This window comes from Dermacentor silvarum, chromosome 1 (genome assembly GCF_013339745.2).
Source record: "Dermacentor silvarum isolate Dsil-2018 chromosome 1, BIME_Dsil_1.4, whole genome shotgun sequence".
In the NCBI taxonomy this organism is placed as follows: Eukaryota; Metazoa; Arthropoda; class Arachnida; order Ixodida; family Ixodidae; genus Dermacentor; species Dermacentor silvarum.
Genome location: NC_051154.1, coordinates 60,358,346 through 60,379,859, shown reverse-complemented (window position 1 = coordinate 60,379,859; position 21,514 = coordinate 60,358,346). Strand labels below are relative to the sequence as shown.

Here is a 21,514-nt window from a genome sequence, read left to right as displayed (position 1 = left end):
GAAAGTTTCAGGATGGCGCGACGCATGACCTTGCCGCTGCAAGGAAGCTAACTGGAGCCGAGAAAGGAAACGACGAAAACGTGGCGTGTGTGTGCAGTTTGAGCGCCACAGGGCGGCTGGTCAACAGGGTGGCGGCGACGGCTGTGGAGCGCGCGATGCGCGCGGTGCCGGCGCGCCAGGTGCTCTGCGGGTGGTGTCGGTGCCGCCGCGGCCCGGAGCGTGCGCGCCTCGGGAGGAGGGAGGGGGGGTCGAGGCTGCGAGCGCCTGAATGAGAGAGAGCGTCAGCACGCATGCGTTGGGGAGGCGCGGAGGCGAGGAGAGTCTCACTGCCTCCGATTGTTCAATACGAGTTTTTTCCTAGGAGCCGCCTTCTGATTGGACCTTCTCCCGCGGAGTGCGTGAGACCCCGAGCGCGATAAACACGGGGCCCGAGGATGCAGTCGCTTCTGCGCCGGCCGCCGAGGGGGCCACGTTGGCTGCGACTAGCGCCCGTACCGCCGAGCCGGCTGTTGGACTCGCGTCTCGCTCCAGCTGCGCCCGGCTCGCCGACGTCCTGTCATCGCGACAGGGAGCTCCAGCACCGGCGTCCCCGCAGCCGCGGCCTCTGCACTTCGGCCGCCGAAAGATCGGCACACGTTCTCGTCCACATTTCACCGGTCGTCCAGAGAGGGAGCCACTTTTGCCGCCCGACTTCCCCGCAGATAGTAAGTGGGTCACTGGGGCCCTTTCGGTGGTTGACGTCACGGCGCGGCCCTCCTTACAGCCAGCCGCGCGAGGGCTTTTCCCCGGCACGTTACCGCCGCACGCGTGCTGCGTCTTCACGGGTAAATGAGCCTGACCGAGTGTAACAAGCGTTGTCCGGAGCCACGGTTGCGTTCCAAAAATTTCTTAAAAAGTCGCAAAGAATGTTCCTCTAAGAAAAGAGAGAGAGAAGAATTTTCTGCTTTGCCGCGCACGGGAAAGTCTTTAGGAAGAAGCGAGAACACTGCAAGTGCACGCGTTTTATGAAAATTAATGCTTCCGTTTTTTTCCAGCCTGTGGCAATATTTAATTAAATTTGATGTAATTAAATTGACGTAAAATTAAATTTAGCGCACTGATTGTTATCTCTGCTTTAACACATTGACCATACTTCTGGGCGGTGTACTGCTAGTTGTTTGGAGAATACATACTAAAAATGAGAACGTCATCAGAATATATTTGTTGTTCTTTGCCACTACGTTCAACTTGAAGTACGAATGGGTTCAGAGTCCTACATTTTGAAGAAATTGTGCTGGCTTCACAGTCTTCATGTATCAGTTCTTGTGTCTGAAAAGTAATATATGTAGAGCTGCACACTTACGTCCTGACTTCGTCAAAACTTTGTATACATGTTAACAATTGCGGAGTGCTTCGACCGCCTAAGGTTTGAAAGAAATCGTAACAAGGTAATTTGCTGCCCCCTAGTATTACCGTCAATCACGAAATAAAGGCTGTCTAAATGTAAGCGTTCACGTAAGATTTTTTTTAGAAATTGGGTTATTATGTCTTGCTCAAAGGTGTACGCACTACCCACTCCGTGCTATTGAAGGTAACAGTACCAAGTGCAGGTCTTATCAAAATGCACCTATACTCTTACTGCTCTGATTGTGCTCCTCTTTATAACAGCATAAAGTGTCTAGAGATGATTCCTTTCAACAAATGTTGTCTTTTCTACTAAACATTTGTATTGTAGATCATGAATGTCACGTAAGCCATCATCCGCATAGCTTCACAGGCATCAGCTTTAGACTATTTCATTTAAACAACGCCTTATAATGTGGGCATTAGAAATAAAAGCAAATCCAGCTGAACCACTAAAGGCGCAATATGGTTTACTCTATGAAACAGATGATACTCTAGATCCATAATTGCGTAATTACTTGCGTAATTAAAATATGCGCCGTTAAAAGCTGAACTTAGGCGTAGCACGAGTAATTTAAGACGGCACCAGAAAGTTACAGAGAGGAGAATATACGCCGTCTGTTGCAGAGTTGCTTGCAATAATAGGTCTGAAAGCGCTTTTTACTATGAATTTTGTCGTACATGTCTCGAGTGACCTAGTTGAGGCCGTAATTTTAACGAAAGCGAACTAGGTGACTGGAAACATGGGCATGCCATCGGTACCCAAGTGACAAAAATGTTCGACTCGTAAATAGCTTGCAACAGTTGCCCGCGACTGGTGCAGGTCATACGTCACTTATAAGGAGGCGGTTGTGTCCCAACTAGACTGAAATAGAAAGTCGTATCTTACCCAGGACTGTCGGCGAATTCTCTTTCACAATGCGCTCAAGAAGTTGGCAGTGTATAACATTTAACGTTAAGCGGAAACCATGATTTCGATACCACTGCCACTTAAACTTCGTTGGCGTAAGCTCCAAATTAGCGTGCGATTTGTGTGACATTTTGAAGGTCGCTGTTAGTTCCATGAAGGTACTTGATCAGATGCCGACAGTTCATAATTTCGCGTCGGCATTCTTGATGTCAGGTTTATGCCCCTAAAAACAAAATGCGTTCCTTAACGTGGTCGCTACGAAGGGGTGATCATCAAACAGAAGTTGTGCTAGAGAGGAACTTTGTACTTTTATCTTGCTCCGTGCTGTTCCTGCGGCGTCTGCAGAAATTTGCAGTAAGAGCGCAAGATTCCCCAAGCAACGACCGCTCTTGGGCCCTTGACGATGAACGGGCCGAGAGCCTTCAGAAGTGGTCACCAAATTATGCCGTGCAGCATACATAGTTCGCGGAACTTGCTCAACTCTTCTCCGACGAGGGCCCGCACGCAATAAGCGAAATCTTGTTGCAGTTTCTGCCCAGCCAGCAAGCCCCATTCATCGCATCGTGCGCTGAGTGAGACCGTTTCGCGGGGGCCCTCATCTCATTCTGCCCTGATGAAAAGACCAGCAGCTGCCGGGAAGCGTCGGAATTGATTATTAATTTCGCTGCTTCTTCGCGCGCAGTGCACGTCGCTGGGACGCGATTGAAGCGCAAGCTTGCTGCGCCACACCGCGGCTGCCACATCTCCGACAATGCCTGTCGTTTATTAGGCCCATCAAAAGTGTTCGCTTTAAGTTTCCCAAGGCGCTTAGAGGCGGATTTGGCGAGGACGTTGTGATACAGCAGCATTTCGGTTCGCTGCATAAAAGGGGAAAGCGAAATGGCCGAGTTCCCCCGTGATATTAATGAGGATACGTGGTTAAAATGGCCGACTTTATTGCAGCATTTTATGTGGAAGCAATGCCATTGATTAAACAACTTTATCTATCTTGTTGTACTCGTACATGAGTACTCCTTAGTTCATTGTAGTAACAGTGCTGTTTTTTTTTTCCCTTTGTCCCAGATAAGGAAAGTGATTTTTCTCTAAGAAGCTGGTACTATTTATCCAGAGTTATTATGCAACGTTGAAAATTAGCTATAAATGCACTACTCGTACGCCCTCCTCTTGTCGTACTGACGATTCAAGTAGTCTTGTGATTCCGTGTACGGTGAGTAGAGAAGACCACATAATCGAAAGCAGCGTCGGCACCGTCGGCAGGCTGGTTAAATTCATTGTGCGACAGCTGGTGTGCATTAAACGCGGCTGCTTTCACGTCCTTGGCAGTGACCTAAAAGTAGATTCAAGATTACCGAACCAGCCGAACACTCTCATAACCGTGGCACCTTGATAGTTGTCACTCTCTAGCGAAAGTTATGAAGAAAATAGAAAGCAGGAGGGAATATTCGCGATATAAATCCCACGGGGCTTCCGAAAAATGATACGGAAATCATGCGAGAAAAATAGTTAAAATTTTTAAACATAAAGTACAAGAAATACATTAGTTGATCATGTTTGTAGGGTAGCCCGGAAACCTACATAGAACGAAAAAAGACTGCGAAGGACAGGACAAAACAGTTTGTCTGGTCATTCTGTGCTTTTTTCCCCATCATATCGTATCAGTATTTGTATCTTTCGTATGAATCAGTGCCAACTGTATTTGTATATATATATATATATATATATATATATATATATTATATTTTGTGACCATTGATTCAATGGGAAAGACTGTAGTGCCCACTTGGACGTTTTTGTTCTTTTTTCTTTTTCTTTTTCGATGTGACAAAGTAGACAATTCTGGAGCACTGAAAAACTTGCTTGCGCCACCTCTCGCGTTGCCGGAGTACGCGCAAGGCCGCAGAACGTCGATGGCGTAAATAGTTTAGACTGTCAGTCGGTGTTAGACTTGATTCACACAGCCGTGAAACGTTTGCCGATGCTCTTCACATCGCCGGCGTCCCATTTTTGAGGAGAAACCAGCGAGGAAACGCTGTCTCATGACGGACGCCGGTGCCCTGACGGTGGCAAGACGGTTCGCGTTTGATGGCTGTGTGAATAAGGCCTTACTCGTCGCAGTCACAGCCGTTTTTATCACCACTCTCCGATTACTGTTTTCACCCTGCCGTCGATCTCCTCGACCTTTCTGACACTACAGCTGGAAGCGTCGTCGCCTGCTGTGAGAAAGTGTTGGGAAAATGGGCAATTGTGAGTCTCTACTAGGCCATGAACAGCTCAAAGCTGACCGCATTAAGTAGATTGTGCCATCAAAGCACTTCAATGTCGGATCCGGCGGAAGCAGATTGACGAGGCGGCTGCAATTACAGTCTTGCGAAGGAAAAGTGGCAGTACACTGGAAGCCACCCAGCAAACCTATAGGTAGATTTTTGATTGTTTGCTTGTTTGGCGTAATTTTCGCCGAAAAACTGCACGCCAAAATCAGTTTGAAACGATGCTTTATTTTCTGCTTTGTTTTAGTGTTTGCGCACTGCTCGTCCGACGGCGTCGGCCGTACGCTGCTTATATCATTTGCCACCAACTCTGTAAACAGTTTTAATGCGGAAACGTAGCATATTACACCTAACTCATTTTAGCGGCGACTTCGTATCATTCCCAAGGGTATCAAGCATGGTGCTATCAGCTAGACTCTTCCACCTTTTTATTATACATGATATTGCCTTTTGTAGTCTAAGACAAATCAAAAAGCTTTGGGCTTGGCGCCGGTGGTTTCCTTGATCGGCAAGCCAATTCGAATATAGTACTCCTGATGGTAATTCTGATGAAGACCGCACAAAGAGCGATGGAACGAAAAATGGTAGGCGTAATGTTAATAGACAGAAAGAGAGCGGTGTGGATCTTAAAGCAAACTGGGATAGCCGTTATTCTAATTGACATTAGGAGAAAAACATTTTGCTGAGCAGGACGTGTAGTGCGTAGGGTGGATAACCGGTGGACCATTAGAGTTAGAGAACGGGCGCCAAGAGAAGGGAAGCTCAGTCGAGGACGGCGGAAAACTAGGTGGAGTGACCAAATTAGGAAATTTGCAGGTGGAAATTGGAATCAGCTAGCGCAACACAGGGGTAATTGGAGATCGCAGGGAGAGGCCTTCGTCCTGCAGTGGACATAAAATATAGGCTGATGATAATGAGGATGGTGATGGTTATTACCCTTTTCTGTGCTCTGTCTACACGACAGCGTTGAGACAATGTGCGCTTCTGAGGTTCCTTGCACAATCTTTTAAAATCCCGATAATTGCATGCTCTGTAATAGGGACTCGTGAGTCAGTTGAGCGCGAGGACCGTCGTGAAGACAAGGCCTGCCGCTGGATTGTCTTCACTACAAGCTCGCCGCCCTCAGCTGCTTCTGTTTATACCGTTATACGATAAATGCACAGATCAGTGAAAGGAAGCATATGCTGATCCCACATATTTGCCCGTAATTGTGTTTGCTTTTCGAAATTCTTGCGGGTGACTAGCAGATCGTAATTCATACTTTCGTGTGAGCTGTCCTAAGCACTAGTTCCTACTTAAAGATTCGTGCGGTATACGGGCCTTCACGATAGACTTTAAAAACGCGGCCCCCTACCGTTGTTTAGTGTATGGCGTCACTTTGGGCTCTTCTCTCTCTCTCTCCCTTGCACTCTCTCTTTTTATCCCCCTACTCCTTCCCCCTCGTACAGGGTAGCCAACCGGAACTACCTCTGGTTAACCTTCCTGCCTTTCTATGCATCCTTTCCCCCTATCTTTCTATTTCGCCATGAGTGTCTGCCTTTCTCTAGCGTAATCATGTATTTGCAGATTCCCAAAATCCACGCTGTGTTCAACCTCAATATATATTGCTTGCATAGGAACAACATGAACAAAATGGGCAGCGGTTCATAAACTGTGCAAGGCAACGTAGTTGTAACTCTGAAGAATGAAACAGTTCAGTTATATCGACAAAATCTGCGACTTAAGTGGCATTTTCTGCTGAGCGTACTGTTGGTAATCGTCGAAGTCGAAGTATTAATGAGTAAAGAAAAGGAAACCGGTGACATTAAATACCCTACGTATAACATCGCAACACGTTACATAAGAGGTACTTCAGGCTCGAACGAGTAGAATGCGAAGAAGGTCGCGCCCAATACCACGTCTAAAAAATAAATAAATAAAAAATAAACAATCCTAACAGTTGCTTCGCGAGTGCACGTGTGCAGAAAGAGTTATGATTTGTTGTCTTTCAATTTGCTCTTTACGGTAGTTGCGGGCTTGTGAGAGTTTCGAAAAATGTACAGGAGTTTATAAAAGTGCCATCCGCGACAAGATGCGAAGAGCGCGGCTGATACCTGCTGAAGACGCAGCTTACATAGACTCCACAGTCTCTTGCTTGAAAACAGAACTATCGCTAAGTATTCGAAATCTTTCAAACGCGCCGCGTAGTCCTTCCTGTTGTCTTCACACGAAGAAAGCAAGACACGCTGCAGTAGCGGAGAGCGCCAACCCTCCCGGAAGCGTGCGTTATCAAGAAATGCTTCTTTATTTGAAGACGAAGCGTGCGCGCATTTTATAGGACGCCGACTTCTACATTATGCATTACGTACCCGTCTGCGTCAATGGGACAAATAGCCGAGGCCACAGCGATGCGCCTCGGCAGGGAGGCCATCGTACGCAGCTGGCTTGGCGATTAGTGCCAGACCAGAAGCCACCCGATCTGCTGTTGATTTTTAAGATACTATACAGGGACGCGGGCGAGTTGGCATCATACTCTTGTCGGGATATTCATTGCTGTTGTCCATGATCGCGTCGATGTCGCTTTCGTCGCTGATGCGGCGGCAACATGGATGAGTCGTTCCTTCGCCAGTGTTCTTTTCCCTGTTCTGCTTATTAATGATTTAGAACTTCCATGTCAGGCTGTACACAATGTTTGCCAATGGCCCCTGTTTCCACTATAAAAATTGGCTGTTATTTCGGGCACAGCGTGCGTGTCGCCGCTTTCTGATGTTGTGGATACGCTTCCCACACCGCCCCGGGGCGCTGCCTTCGCTATGGGCCACTAGCCCAGTAGTCAGCGCGTCAGACTTGTGTGCTGCATCTGAACTTTGAGGCCAGGATTCGAAATCAACTACTGATGACAGTATTTATTTTATTCTGACGTCTTGCGAATAGATAACTTGAGTTGTATTTTTATTTTTCAATAAATTTTGAACTTTCGCTGGCTTTCAAATAAATTTCCTTGAATTACAAATGGCTTTCCTTGGCACTCATTTGTAAAACGATTATTTATCGGAAATAAGAATGGCATGCTTTTATTAAAAAGTATATATAGGAGCAAAACACCAATAATTTCGCCATCGCATAAACAAAGGAAAAAAAAAGGAAGCGGAGCAAATCTATTCAAATTTCTATCAGTTAATTATAATAGCATAGACCAATACTCTTGCTATATGATCTCCATAAAATGGTTGGTGCACAATGTTCACTCATGTTGAATTGTGGCAATGAAAGTGAACGTTCGCTGGTTGTAATGGAAACGTTGCGACAAAAGAGGAGGATTGTGTGCTGTGGATTCCTGGCCCTGTGACGCTGTTTCTTGTCATTTTCTCACTACCTATATTTTGTATATTGTTTCTTCTGCTATGCGAAAAGGAGTAGACGCGTCACCATTATAGGGCGACTACATCTCTTTATTTTTATTTTCATTTCAATAAACAAAAAAAAACGAGGAGGAGAACGAGAAGAACAAGAAGAATTGAGCCTACGGCAGAAAACCTTGTTATGTCAGCCAACGATGTGAAAACGTTTGCGAATAACAAAGAAAAAGGAGCGCCTTAAAAAGGGGACGCGTTAGGCGTACGTCTGCTACTTAATGTAGTACTTCTCCTTTCCCCCAAGTCTAGTTACTATTCCTAAGAGCTAGCTGTGCGCGACGCAATACAATTTTGTGTGTAGTATTACTGGAATCTTTTTTTTAATATTATATCGCCCACATGCTTTTCCAAGCTTAGATGTCTGCTGGTTTGAATAATTATTGCGTTTATAACTTGTTCGTCCGATATTTTTCCGTCGTAGTAACTGCTTTACAAATGTCGTACAATTTGTCCAATTATCTACAGTGTTGGCACTCTGCTCGGTTTTTTTCCGTTTAAGTTTCCTTATCCCTGAACATTGCTCTTAACAGGAAGCTTTAGCTCGGGGCTCCTATCTAAATACATGGGAAAGGAGAAATCGTTTTTCTCGGCAACCAGTGCATTGAATTTTATGAGGTTTGCTGCATTTAAAAGCAAAAGCTTAATTATAGTTACTGTTGGTTGCGAATTTTTGATTTAGGTTGTCAATTTGTTTAATAAAAATTGATGGAAACCACAAATTTTCAGAAAACTAAACTATTGTTTACAACTCTGTAACTCAACAAAGAAAAACGATATCACAACTCTGTAAATTGCATCTAATAGTACATATAAAGCGGACTAAATTGGTTATTGTACATGGCTCTCACATATACCACTAATATGTGAGTAGGAATTTTGCAAAACCCTTGTAAACAGCGTAAATAATTCACGTAAGGTATAAATTGATATACTGAATTTGTTCGCTTTGGAAGCTCTAACGGATGCAGTTTACAGAACTTAGATATCTGTTTTTAGTGCAGAGGAACAAATTTGTAAACTTCTTGCTTCTATTTTTTCAAACTTGCCAATTTCTGAAAATTTCTTTTAAAACATTCAGGGCCTAAATCAAAATTCCCCTTAAATCAGTCACTAGAATTTCGCCTTTTCTCTCCCACACAACAAATGTTATTAAAATAGGTCCAGTGGCTCTGCATGTAAATACATGTAAAAGCGTCTCTGCATTTTACATGTATTTGAATAGGTGGCATCGGAGTTGGGCCCGAGCGAAGTCTTCCTCCTAATTAAGAGAGCGAAATCGAAACTCATTTATAGACATTGGCCGTAAAACCAGTGACAACATACGAGTAATACCTTGTTTTCACCCTGCTATAAACATTCAAGTGTTCCTTTTGGAACGACTCTTGGCTAATTTATGAAATGGGCGGTGGGTGCACCCGGGCTTTACTGACTATTGAGCTTGTAATAAGTACGAAAGGTTACTGTTTGATTAGACCTAAAATGTTTTATGTCAAAGGGATTGTAGTGGTATTATAGTGTTACGGCAGAGACATCACGCGCAATTAGAATTTGAGGAAGGGAGCTATCTAGTTTCGTGATTAATTTATACGTAGCAGAGCAGGAGCGGCGGGTTGGTAAAGTAATGAGCGCGAATAAGCGGCCAAAAGTACGGATATAGGCCGTGTTTGTGTCACGTTTCCCTAGGTTTTTTCACTGTTGTCTGCCATCTTATAATGTTGATAGTGCTTCTGGGAGGCATGCTATATTCAAGCATGCGCTAATAGGTACCCCTCAATTAGCCATATCCGCAGAGACACAGAACACGAGCGTAAACACAAAAGCACACACACACAAGATTGAGACGCACGCGCTGCCTATCTCGGGTGCACGCCTGCAAAAGTGTACACGCACGCACACATGTACGCACACGAATTAACATACGTACGCACACACACGTCTACGCACACACAAACGTCTACACGCACACACACGTCTACACGCATGCGCAAAAATAACACACATGCTTATTTGTACGCACGCGCATTCATAACAGAGACACCGCGTACATACACGCATCTCAAGCAAAGCTAACTTTGCTTGAGCCGGCGCATGTCAGCCTGGCAGTGGTCAATGTTATGTATTCTTATATCTATGTACTTTACTGACTTTCTCCTCAGTTAAAGAAAGCGCTAGCGGTAATACCGCAATACTCGTGACCGTAGATAGCGCGATTAAATAAAGTCTTCAAGGGTTCTGTTTCTATCAGTCCCATGCAACGTTCTCCGTACCCCTGGCTTGAACGATGATCATGCCCCGGAAATCCCGCAAGCTATATTGCAGGACGTGGTGTCACAGTCAAAGCGACGATAGCTAGTAGCTCGCATTCGGTATCATTTCTACTTTTATTGGAGTCAGCATTGCCTGCAGCTGCAGCATCTCATCGCAACCAGGTACCGGTGTACAAGTGCATCCGGAAGAACACACGTCAGTCACTGTAGAACAAATTAATATATCTGAATGAGCGGCACGAACTGAAAAGTAAAAAAATAAACATGTTTAGACCTTCGATCAGACTTTACTCACAAATGACTTCCTCATCCCGTCTTCCTACCAGCCTGGCGGGCTCACGGAGGCCGCACATTTAGCGGCAAAAATTTATTGAGTCAAACGACCTTATCCTTCTCTCTGACATTGATCCCTGACTTCTGGTGCCACCTGTCAGGGCTTAAGTTCGATTAGGTCCGCGCTTTGGGCGGAATCGATTCGTTTTGGGAACCGATATGACTGGGATGCAGTGAACGCTTCTGTTTTGGTGATTTATGGGAAGATATGGTGGCGGGCGCGGAGCAGATGCTTAACAACGGTCAGGCTTATAGCAGCAAGAGAGAGAGAAAAAAAATAGAAAGACCGAAAAAAGTCTGATAACAAACATTCTTTACCTTGGTGTTGCCTGACTTGACGCCCTGTGGGTTGTAGCCAACCACCGAGGGTGAGTTGAATGTTCAGAAGCTGAAGCAGACTGGTTTTATGACATTTCGCGTAGGCTCATAATGGTGAGTTGTTCTGGCTTTCTTTATGAGTGGTGATCAGGGTCTGTCTTTTCTTTGACGCATGATTCGGCGTGGCCCCGTACGATGCGCGTGTTGCCGCAGCTCCGCACCTTCCGACACCAGCTAGAAAGGCGAGGGCCTTTACAGGACAAACAGAGGGTTTCGTCGTAGGGGACGTAAAAGGACTTCGGAACAAGGCAGACAACGCGTCAGCTCGTCTTCAACTTTATTCCTTTTTCGTGCGCATGCTGCGTGGCACGTGCGGCTCCTCTCAACCTCTTCCATCTTCACTTCCAACGCCGGCCCGTTTAGCAGGCGATACTATTTGACCACTGAAACAAGCGTGTCGATACCGCATTACGGGGTAACATTAGGTTTCATACCTGTCGCATTGAGGTCTCAAGAGTACGTGGGTAGAATCCGCCCTGAGAGCCATACTCTGTTGCCGCTACAGTATAACATTTCGCTGCATTCTCTAACCACCAAAGGTAGACAAGAAAATTGCCAATGTGAAATGTAATTCAATGTTGCTGTTTGTTGGTTGATAACGCTAAAGTTAAAATGAAACACGTTGAGAGCGCGCTATATGCCACAGAGGAGGAGATTTCTGATGGGAGATATATGTGTTCCGTGTACATCATGTGCGAGAAATAACGGAAACACGCTTGTGCCTCGTGCAATTCTGAAGAGCGAACATTTTAGGGGTCGTAAAGCAGATAGGCAATCTTCAGATAATTTAGTAGTGAGCTTTGATTCTTGTAACTTCTAATTCTGAATACATTGCACAACATTCGTGCGCGTCATTTCACGTTTGTTGGCCAGAAGCTCCAGGTTTCCTGTTGCGTAAGACGCACCTTTCTATGGAACCACACTTAGGTTTTACAGTAGGCCAGGGAAATTGTAGAGTTAATATGTGACGAATAAATAAAGGCCTATTGTTCCAATAGTGGTACGGATTGCAGCTAACATCATTGGTCCGGCTCCGCTGCCGCGTGCACGTTTTTCTTCCCCGTGGCAACGTGGGGCACTGAAGGAGGTCTTTTTCATGAATGCAATTGCTCTGTATTGACATACCCATTTGCCATTGCTTACATGGGCTTTCCAGACTTTTTTTTTCTTTTTTTTTCAAGTATGTGATTTTCACTACTTCGAAAAATTAATGTACTTGAGATCCGGAAGTCGACTATGACGCTTTTTGGTTGGATTATATTCTGAGCCACTCTTCCAATGACTATGCAGGGGTATTTATTTTTAAACATTTGTTTATAAATAATGAGAAAGAGGGGGTTAAGCGCTACGAGTGATTTTTTTTTCACTATTCTTGCACTCAGTTCGGTGAACAGTGGAGGGGCGAGCAGCCATCGCAGTCTGCTGAGTAATTAAAATGGCTATGTAACTTTTTCACGACTGGTCTTAAGGTCTTTGTTTCAATGACTTATCTATAGGTGCTCATCGCTGGAAGCTAAAACAATTGATGCAATTTTTAAAGAGCCAGTCATTGTTGACACTACTGCGGACATTTTTTTTTTGCGTTTCTCAGCTACGATTTGGAAACTGAGCGCGCATAAATGCTTCACGGGATGCTTCACGCCTCGTTAGGCTTATTGAAAGCCAAAGGGTTAAAGCCAGCGGCTCTCACCAAACTCATCCGTTGGTGACAGACAGTCGCTTGTATTGGATGCCTCAGCAGGCCATCACAATGCTTTCCGTAACGACAACTTCAAGCATCAGGTGAGCAGCACGTCCTACAAGTGTTGTCGCTGCGTTGATAATCTGTAGTGAATATGTTATTTAACCGTTTTAGTTAATTACTAAGCAAAGTGCCACAGCTACTCGCCCGTCTAGTGTCCACCACACCGAGGTTACGAGCAGTGAAGAAAAATAATTATCGCAGCGGTGTTACACTTTTTATTTTTTATTATATGTGTTAAAAATGTGAAGGTAGGCCTCCTCGGAGCTGACTATCTTAAAATCCCCAAAAACATCTCAGACAAGAATAATCAAGAAAAACAATGCAATGAAAAAAAAAACACTGCCCAAGCACACCGTACAGATAGTTAACCAGCGAAGCCTAAACGTGCGGCCCCGGTGTTTAGCGGTGGGTTAATCCCGACGCTGTATTGAAGCGTTTCTCAGTTATTGGTTACATGTTTGTGTTTCTATTGGTTATTGGTTTCTAGTGGAACGCAAGCGCCAATGGCGGGCGGATGCTGCTAACCACGACGCCGAGCTAACTCGAGATATCGAACGCATGCGACAACTGCGAGCCGAGGAGCCGGCGTTGCGGGCAGAGCAAGTACGACGCAGAGAACGACGTCACTAACGGCGCTGCCAATGGCGCGCGCGCTTGGGTGCGACGTATAGAGAACGACGGAACTGATGGCGCAGCCAATGGAGACGTTTATCGAAACATGGGACGAACGGTTTTCCGTTTCGCCTAGCCACATACAGCTTTCGCTCTAAAAACTCAACTCACAGGCACACAAATACTGTCAGTTAACACGGTCGTTTCATGTAGTGTAGTGACGCTAATTGTGTGCTTGTATTTGTATCTGTGGACTTGTGTGGACTCTTTTACTCCTGTGCGATGGGTGGCCATCATATGTAGCTACTGCATTATGTTCGCGATGATGGTGCCCGCAGAGGCACTCCATGTGTTCTTGTGACGTGTTCGTGTATGTATAGCGCTTGTGAATAATTTCTCCTTTCTTTTCCTTTTTTATTGATGCTCGAGTAATCAATTTGAGACTTTCGAGTAGCCGGTTCTAACGTAGCCTACCTTCCCATTTTTCGACATCTAAAATAAAGAAATGTAGTGTCACTGTATGGGTAGTATTGGCTAGTACCTGGGATAGCCATTCATCACAAAGGAAGTGGGGAGCGCCCACAAGCCCGTTCATGTAATCATATAGAGACAGGGCGTTCATTAAGTTTTACGGAATTCTTGGAAATCGCCTGTGCCAGGTAGCATAATTCTTATCATTGAGCTGAGTTATTCTGTGAGGCGGACATTAGTAGCACGAGAAATCTAAACAAATATTCAACTAATTAACAAAAATTCACTAATTAACTTCTTAGTTAATTACTTTATGGCACATATTGCAATTTACGAATTGTACCCTTGTCAGGCGTATCCACTTGGAATGAATTTCCAGAATGGCACCAGTTTGGAGATATGCGCCATCAAATCGCCGTAATAATGCGCTGTTTTTCCGCTGACTTTTTTTTTACCCAAATGCTGTTTTATACATTGAAGCACAAAAGTAACTGGAACGCCCATGTATTTCGTCCCACACTTTGGGAAATAATATCTCGAAACTGGTGTCATCCCGGAAAATCATTGCAAGTGGATGCGTCTTGTAAACTTACCGGCTAATATATATATATATATATATATATATATATATATATATATATATATATATATATAGACCACATGTGAACGGCGATCAAGTAAATGTGCAAACACACAGTCGTGAGCGAAAGGAAACATTGGCTCCCTCACATCGGGTCGCTTATATCCCACCATGTACTTGAATGAAAGGAAGTGCTGCACTGGCTTAGTTGAAAAATTTTAGGATTATAAACATTACAGGACTTCCGTATGATATTTCCACTGCATTTCACTGCGACAGCAGTAAAGAGCCCGAAAGTTGTTTGGTTTGCTATATGCGCCCTTATACTGCTACGCCGCCGCCACCGTCGCTGATACCATCGTCGTCGTTGTCGTCGCATGCAGCTTGGGGAGATTGCACAGGATTGCAGGAATTTTGTTGCACACAGTTTCGGGCAGTGGATGTAGTCAAGGGAGCAATCACTCTACGAGAAAATAATTAAGAACCCTAAACAATAGCTGAAGTCTGCAGATTTCTTGTCGTAGGTTTAGTTAGAAAGTAAGAAATTAAGGATTTGCGATGTAGTGCCGAAGACTCAATTTTTGTATCAATTACCTGTCATTGAGCAAGCTGTGTATGCAAGTACTCAGCGACTGAAACCAGATACTCGGACCGCATGGCGGCCGGCGCTTTTGGCGTTACCGGCGGGCGCTGGGTGATCGCTGAGCGGCCGAATGCACGTTGCAATGCATCACAAACACACTCGCTTTCATGTGATAGAAAAAAGGCGTCAGCTTGGTGTCCCCAGCGCCCACCAGTGGTGCAAAATGTGCCAAGCAGCCACGCGCTCCGAGTATCGAGGTTCAATTTCTGAGCACTGTACATGCCGTGCATAAGAATGGCCCATAACGACCAGTCTTATTTCACAGTGCAAGTATGGATGTTGTATCTCCGTGTAGACTAAGGTCCTTCGTTAAAGGGCCACTGACAGTAAAACATTTCTTTTTAACTTGTGTTGATTAACTTGCGTCATCACGTCGTCGTCGTCGATCCCTCGTGTCATTCTGTTGTCGTGGCTCCGTCATGGTCACACCGTCTACGTCATTTCAGCGTGTGTGACGACAACGACTAGATCATTGTCGCCGCCGTGGTCTTGTCGTCGTCGCCACCCGCTCACATTTTAAACAATGGGACATCTCAGCAAGTTTACACCAATGCAGCTAGCTTGACTTAGACAACCATTCCTCGTTGGCTTTTGCGAAATTTTTTGTTCAGTCCCGTGTACATTGAAGGGTTGAATATTTTGCATGGGACTAGCTAGTTTGCAAGCAGTTTACAGTGTTTTATGTGGATTTCGCGCTAACACTGCGAGTGTCCAACTTCTGTCAGAGGCTTGCGCAATTTTTCAGCGAGTGCATCATGAAGTGAGTCGCGTCGTATACGTTTAGAATAGCGTGCGGGACCTTAAGTTAAACGCAGTGATTTTCGGGACCTTGGGGTGCACGTGAATCGAATAATTTTTGTTTAACCTAAACGACCGCCAACATAAAGGAAACGTAAGCGTGTGTAGTTTCCTCTGGCGCTATAGCGCAAAGCCTTTAAAAGCTTCTTGTATGTGCTAATGCTTGCTTGTGCTAAAGTGTCCTTTTTATTTTCCTTTCAATTTATATGTCTTTTTAAAGCTAGCCTATATTTACCCGTTTAAGCGAAATGGAGTAGCCAGAGATGTACTGCTTCTAACCGCTCCAGTTGGACACCATTTAAACCTACCCATACCTACCAACAAATGCACCGTATATATATGAACGAGAAGAAAGGGAACCGAGGGGCCCGATTTTAATAATCATATCATAGGAAGCCAACAAACATAGACACCACGGACAACATAGGGGAAATTACTTGCACTCACTAAATGAATTAAACAAATGATAAATTACTGGAAATTAAAGTGGATGAAAAAAAAAAACAACTTGCCGCAGGTGGGGAACGATCCCACGTCTTCGCATTACGCGTGCGATGCTCTTACCATTGAGCTACCGCGGTGCCGTTTTCTCATCTACTTTCTGGGATATTTATGTTTAACTACTATAGAACTAAACCTGGAAGTGTTAGCCAGCGCCACCACTCAAAAAATGGTGGCACTGGCTAACACTCCAGCTAACTAACGTGACCGCTTTGTTACGCACCGGCGATGACCCTGGGAGAGTCGCCAAGAAAATGCGCCAGGCTTAACGCTCTAATTCTCTTCGTCGCCGTGGAACGTTTAAGACGTGCGACCGCACTCCCTTCTCCTCCTCGCCGCCATCCGACTTCGTGAAGGCTACCGAGAGGGAACGGTGATGTCCCGCGGAGCTCAACTCGCACGCAAGTCGCCTTAGTATTCGGCCAAAGTTAGCCCCTGGTCAGCTAAGCGCGTCCACCCTGCAGACGTGCGACGTTCCCTAGGAAAGCCGATCTGCTTTACCGAGAGTCATTTATATCAAAACGTGATTAGTGCACGGGAGCTCCAAATTAGTTTCGTGGTGTGCGCCACCGACTGAGCGGCCGCGACTCGCATCTACTCTATTCTGGGAGAGGCCTGCCATGCAGGCTATATTCAATTAATAACGAGTACGCCAGTGGCCCTGTTTACGCTTTAGCGTGCAGTCTTCGACGTGCGCGCATCTTTCGAAAGTCACCCGATCTTTTTCGAATGGTAAAATAAAAAAAAATATATAACGGAAGCAGCAGCTTAGGAAGAGAACATATTAGCTTGGCAGCGACGAGATCCTATTCCAGGGGGGAGGGCGCGCTATTTTGATTATTTTTGATGGTTCACGTCAAAACGGCGTGCTAAAAGCGGACCGCTCGGGCTCGGCCGTGTCAAAAACGTTTTGAAGAGCCCCGCGCCTTTTTTTATTCCGGGAGGGCTCACCTTTGACTCGGGCCTGCCCGTCTTACCTCCGGGCGCGCGCACCTATTTTGAGAGGCCCGCGTTTCGGAACTCGGCAACGGCGCGGCGGCGGCGACTGCTACGGCGGAACCGTCCAGGTCGCGCGCGCTTGCGCTGAGCATGTCAGATACCTTGTCAGCGACCGTCGCACCGGGGCGTCCTGGTTTCCCCTCCGTTCCCAGTCGTCAGCGGCGCGGAAGGGCGCGCTCGATACAGCTGCTGTTGATCTTGGGAGGTTGTTCACATCTCCAGCGAAGGATGCCGCTGCTTGCTGCTTGCTGCTGCAACTCCGCGTGACGAGCGACGCGAGTTAGCGGAAGCTGACGCTCGCACGACCTCCCCGCAAGGCTTTGAGTGAAAGGCGCACTGCTCGCCCAAGGCTTCCGAGTTGGCAGCTGCATCCGAGAGGCCTGCGTCGTCAAGATTCCTCCCTGCACCCGACAGTCCGGCGCATGCATTTTTTTCTGGTTTCCCGCCGTTTCAACAGTGTTACGTTTTGTACAACTGCTGAGGCGCGTAGCTTTTGGGCCAAATAAATGTTTCTGTTCTCGTTGAAGGCGCAAATGTCACGCACACTTTTTCAACGTCTTCTTCTTCTTTTTTTTTATGCGTCCCGACATCTCAACGGATTACCTCATTACGAGGGTCTCTTTCCGTGGTGGGGAACGAGAATTTTGGCACGGAGGGCGCTTTCAGCGTCCAAAACGTAATCACGCGTCGCTCAGCGCTCGCTCTTACGCAAACACCCGCGATGTGTTTGCTGCGATTTGCACCACTGAAGCGGCCACAGAGACCGCGCGAAAAGTAACGAAAACATCCTTTTATTGTTTGTTAGGTAAACGTTGTTCCTCTCTTTTCGCTAAGCAAAACCAAAGTAAATAAAAAAAAAAAAAAGAAGAAAACGATCGGCGTGGTATAGAAGATGCCATATGATTTTATTTTGTATTTCTGATTTACGCCCAGATCTGATCGTTTTTTTTTCTACAGGACGCTGTGCTAGATCCCATAGAAACCTGTTGCTTTAATATCTGTCCTTCTATTCTATGTAATGTGCGAGAAATGGTCGCGATTTGCGTCAGACCATGAAATTATTTCCAATCCCATTTCTCGAAGAATGCGAGGTATTTTCAAAGAAACCACCATCCATGAAGCCGTTCTGTAATTTGTTTCGACAAATCCTTCACACCCAAATCTACATTACAAACACGTAACGGCTCTCCTTTCATCAAGAGCGCATACGAGAAATTCTAAATAGCGCTACCAGCATGGCCTGATTTCATATGCAGCTCATCTGTGATGTACTATCAGGAGCTTTTTTTTCTTCCTACGGACTGAAAAGAAGTGAAACCTCGCCTCTGGCAAGTAACACAATTCATCCTTTTCAGCTATATTTTTTCTCAAAATGCGGACGGACATTACTTGCTTGAAAAAGCACAATGTACAACAAATTATTCACTGATTAACTTTGAGCTTAACAACCTTATGACGCATGTTTTAATTGCATAATTGAAGTAAAACCGGCCACATCTCAAAGCATGCGCACTTAGTAGAAGCTAAAAGTTGCACCAATTGGATACATCGTCTCCTAAGTCCGGCAATATAGTGTATCTACATGCTGCCGGTATTTTCTTTTCTCTTTACGGATTGCCACACGGCATACTATATATACACAAATGCATGCTGTCCTTTTTCGTAAGGAATTAACATAAGTGTCTCGTGGAACTTATTGTCCATAATTAACTGCTTGCCTGTGCTGCAATATTAAATAAAAGTTCTTATAAGAAATATTGGAATGTTTAATTGTGCAGAAATAAATAGAGACATGCAAATTTCATTCCGCATACTTGTGTGCGTCAAATAATGTGTGTGTCTGTTGTACTCTGTTGCATGGGATGTTATTTTTCAGCCGAGACGCCCCAGGCAGTTACGCTAGCATGTGTGTATACCATAGCGTTTAGGCGAATATGACATATCCCCTGATAATCAAAACAAATCTGGAATATGCCTTCAGATGCGGTCACAGAGCAACCAATAGCTGTGTTATACTTACATTGTGAACTCTCCGGAAAAATGATAGCTATCACTTTACCAATTGGGATATAAGAGGCCCATTTCCCATTTCATACTAAAATGTTGCAACCAGTGCTTCATATAGGAGACCTCATTCATAACATTCTGTTTTTCAAGTCCGCATGTCGTTTAAGAAAACAGGGTATGATAAAGGCAGTATAGCATCGGGTGATCACGATTGCTCCCATAACATTGCTTGGCAGAATAAAAATAACGTATAGTTTGCTAAGAAACCACTAGAAAGTAGGCAAAAATTTGACAATCAGTTGACCCGCCTATTTTGGGAACCTAATGGCAACGCACAGGTGACGTTGGACTGTGAGAATAAACAACACGGGTGGTGTCTTCCACCATCCTTGATCTCGTGTGTGCCGCTACAAAGTTCCTAAAAAGTGCGAGCTCACCCAGCTCTCGACTTGACCCGCCACTGTTTGTAACTAAACACTAAAAAATTAAATCATCGCATGGCAGGCCTGTTTTATGCAGGTAATGCAGGAGTGACTTACGAAAGAGCCAAATTTCATGCTTGTAGAGCATTTCGTAACCTGAACAAATTTTAAGCGTCTTTTCAGGGATAGGATTTGCCCTAAGGAATCCTCAAATCAGATTAAGCGCATCGGCTGGAGACGTTACAGCAGAACAGAACACCACGTTTGTGTGCGTGTGTGCTTGTGTATACGTGCGTGTGTTGTGTTCGTGTTCGTGTGCGTGCGTACGTGCGTGCGTGCGTGAAATCTTCGCCTGATACTTCTGTCGGGATGTCGCCGCGCTCAGGTGTGAAGCTGATGTTCGTAGAGCGACCGAAACGCGGGCATTATTAGCAGCTAGGTCAAATGAAAATGTACTTGGCAAAATGAACTTGGCAAATTTGTCTCCGCACCGAATGTGAACTTACAAACAACCACAGAACACGATATGCAGGCGGCGCAGGTTCATGCTTAGCGATACTTTGTGAGCCTTACTGCTAATAAATTTCTCTAGCTACGGCTGTCACCGCTTCACACTTAGGGCGAAGCTGCGTGTTTTTTTTTTTTTTTTTTTTTTTTTGCTCACGTGTCTTCTTTAACCGACTCCCTCTTTTTCCTTTTTCTTCCTTTGATATGAGTACTGTCTTCGTTTATTCTGCCAAACAGCACGTCGCTAGAGAAAAATGTAGGTATAAGTTGCAGCGCAAAATTTTATCTTTTCATTGAAACATGTCTGCTTTCTATTTTGTCAAGAGCTTACCCTTGAATCGGTGAGCAAGATCACATTAATGTTGAGGATCTATCGCCTAGCGCTAGCAGCGCAATAGCTGTGAATGTAAAATTCATAGACCTTGCCTTGGTTTTCCAGTGCATGTTAGATAAGCACAGAAGAGCCGTGTATGCTTGGTCCGGACACGATCTTAATACCCCGCCATGTTTGTATTAGGAGCTCACCTCAGTTATATTTGTAGGTGCGCGTGTACCCCCAGTTCGTTTATTTGTTTTTCTTGGTTTCGTTCTCTGAGAAGAATAACAGATAAAACGCAAAGCCTTGAATTAGGTTTGATATATTAGTATACTCCCTACACATCAGCGGCAATTCGAAAGTGCGCGTTTCAGCAGAACGTTCGCTTGTTGCGCCGTGCAAATGTCCCTGTCGCTCGAACCTAATGCCGGTGCTTTCCGTATTTTCTGGCTTCTTATTATTGCTTGACTCGGTGGAGAATTTTCTTCTTTCTCTGATACGTGCCAGTTCGTCGAGTCGATCAAATCAAAGTGCGCACTCCGAAACGGCAGAGCTGCGCCAAGGACAAGGTGCATGTTCGCCGCCAGGTGAATTTAGATGCAGCGTTTTCTTTCTGCCCTGTTGGCGACGCCCGCCAAGCGTCGCTGGCGCAAACTTATAACTTCCGTGCTAGGCAGCTCATGCAGCCCGCTCCCCACTTCCGGGACTCTGGCGTTGACGTTCTGATGGTTTTCTACCGCATCACCATCAGTCAAGATACCTTTTTACATCTGCGGGTGTCCTGTCTGCACTTTGCTTTTCGCATTTCTTCAGTTTCCAGCGTGAACCCTCTCTCTGTGCCGACTTATTTTTATTTTTGCTTTCCTTTGCCGATCCCTTCCCCCTCTTCTTCTCCCAGAAAGAAATCTGTGCGCGCAAAAACACCTCTCTTCCACTTCCGTCGCCTTTTCGTGGTGCGGCTGCCTTTTTTCCTCCTCTCTG

General features: G+C 45.4%; 1 protein-coding gene across 1 annotated transcript in view; it reads left to right on the top strand.

Moving 5' to 3' along the window:
- The first annotated feature begins 463 nt into the window (after positions 1 to 463).
- Positions 464 to 21,514, top strand: part of LOC119464173 (uncharacterized) — a 214,439-nt gene continuing 193,388 nt past the window's right edge. Inside the window, exon 1 of the mRNA XM_037725050.2 lies at positions 464 to 704. The gene's annotated coding sequence lies outside the window, so the exon portion shown is untranslated. The remainder of the gene's footprint in view (positions 705 to 21,514) is intronic.